Below are 2,725 nucleotides of genomic sequence, written 5' to 3'. Positions count from 1 at the left end.
TAAACTCAGTGGAGTGCCCCTCCAAGTGAAATTTGAAAAACTAAATTTAGAATGTGACCTTTCCAACAAGCTAATGTTGAATGAACACTTCAAAGGGTATAATTAACAGTGATTGTAATGAACAGTAGGCTCACAGACAGTATATTAATCTTCATAAAACTACTGATACCACAGCGTTGATATTACATGACACAGAAACCAAACCCCTTGTCTGGATACTTTTAGAAACCATGCTGATTGAAAAACAAATGAACTGTATGGTAAACCCACTTTGGTTTTACAATTTGACAGTTTTAAACTGTATTTACGCTGCGTCATGCTCTGTGTTTTTTCTGCAGATTTTCTGATAATTCATGCCGTGCTGCGTCGTAGACGGCCGATTCATGGATTCAACAGATCACCATTAATCACACTGTGACCTTTCCCTCAACCAAGCCCATCTAAAGCTCATTCATCCCCATTTGCCATGCAGCTCTGCGGGTCGATAATTGGAAAAGCAAAACACAGATTAAACCCAATTTGGAGGGTTTCAACTTGAAGCTTAGCAGAGACAGCCGGGCTCAGGCTGAACTGGAGTTCACTGCGCTCGGGTCCTCTTTGCCTGTCTGAGGCTGCACCGGGAGGGGACCGCAAACCTAAATCAAACCAGTCTGTTCTCTGTTTGTGTTTGCGTGTGTGCGTATAGAGAGAAAGGGGGAAAGAGTGTGTGTGCAAAGCATGCAACAGTGCACTTCTTCCTACATTACCATCCCTAATAGAAACCAACTTCCAGCGTTCAAACTCCATTTGTCTCATTAACCTATTAGTTTAAAGTTTAATTGCAGGATGTCGTAAAATGATTTGGTTTATGAGTAATGACAATATTTCGGCTTTGTAATGGCCAGAACAAAGCCAACTAATGCTAAGCTAAGCAAAGCCGGTTGTTTTTCTTCCTCGTGGCATGTCTGGGCTGCAGATTTGGGCCTTTACCTCGCCGTGTCGGTTGGATAATTGTTTACTGGTGGGGTTTTTGTTGCATGAGGGCAACATCACGGCAGGATAAGAAACTAATGACTAATTTCATGGCTATTGAGTCATTTCGAAAAGGCCATCATGAGGATCAACTTTAAAGAGCAACTGTAACTAATCCGACAGCAGGTACTAAAGGTATGGTCAACAAGGTATAAATCCCTTGTAAATGGAAAAAGGAAGGGTATTTTCTTCTGATGTCTTCACATCAGCTTGTTAGTTACTTTAAAAGGCCTTTAAGAAAAAAACATAAACCACTTAAATTCTGTTCATCAAACTAGTGGCTCAAAATAAGCAGAGAGAAGACCACATTCCTCCCTGCAACCATGGGAGACGACCTCTAGGTGGCAGCGTACCTCATGAAACCTCAACCACTGTAACAACAACATCACTCCAATTACAAAACCTCCTCACTTGTCCTCCCTTTTATTTGCTCCGCAGGGCAACCAAACTGGATGACAGTGCGTCCAAACAGTCGATAAGTTATGATCAGCTGCTCCCGCCCTTTAAACAGCAGCTTGATAGGATCTGTGAGGCGCGCTGGGCATGTATAGTATTACTCTCATCAAAGGGGACTGAATGGGGGTGAATGGAGGATGATGTGTGTACTGCTCTGCTTAGTGGAGGCATTTCCAGCTGGCGCCAGGGCAGAGGAAACCCACTGAGACACACAACAACACACACAGACACAGGGGTCAGCCTGGATTCACCCTCCTCCACCACCACCTCCATGCCTCTTGGCCTCAACCGCCTACCCTTCTTCTACTAAAACATTTAGCCCCCCCCGCGTTCTCTTCCCAGGCCTGGCCGCCTCTCATCTGCTCTTTCTCTCTTGTTCATCTTTTCTTCTGATTTTCCCTCCATCACTCTGCTGTCTCCTTTTCTCTTCCTCGCTTACGCTCTTATCCAACTTATACTTACTTAAAAATTCTCTAGAAGCCAAATTAAGAGTAAAAAAAGGGTGTTCTTTGTGTGAGTGTAAATAAAAACAATAATAACGTTTATTGATATACTTACAGTTAAGTGTAGGAGTAAACACATGAGTAAGTAGATGTATGCTCTCAGCAGTTAACAGCCAATCAGGATTTAACAAGTGGCAACCTCCGGACCTGAAGTGCTTTAAACCTGCATTCTTCTAATGACCAGCAGGGGGCGGGAGTCAGAACTTTTCACCTGATCTATTACCTCTGTAAACATTTTCCTAATGAGATAATGGTCTCAATCGTTAGTTTCAAGTCTTCTTCAATACTTCATGATGTTCATTAGGATCCCATTTAGAGTAAAAAACACAATAACGCAGGGTAGGGCAGGGCTACCTTGTGATTAACAAGTCACTACCATAGTGACCTGTCAATCAGGATGGAGGCTTAGCAATGCATATCCACGTCACTGTGCCCATTTAAAGAGCCGTTAACTTGTGTTTGGGCTGTTAAATTTTTTCGGTACTAACTACATTTTATTTTAAGTCTGTTTTCGGCTAGCCAAAATTAGCATCCCAATATGTCAATATCAATTATGGATGCGCCTTGCTAACCAAGCTAGCTAGCACTAGTGTTAGCTGGTAAAATTTAGTTGGTGATTCAAAACAGTAGTCCACAATCCAATGACAGATGTCAACATGGCTACGTCCACTTCTTTTAAAAAAATTATAAACAGCGTTGGTAGCGGTCCTTGGAATCCTTGAAAAATGCTTATAATGGGTTTTCAAGGTTTGAAA

Source organism: Echiichthys vipera (assembly GCF_963691815.1).
Source record: "Echiichthys vipera genome assembly, chromosome: 2".
Classification (NCBI taxonomy): Eukaryota; Metazoa; Chordata; class Actinopteri; order Perciformes; family Trachinidae; genus Echiichthys; species Echiichthys vipera.
This window is presented reverse-complemented; position numbering follows the sequence as displayed.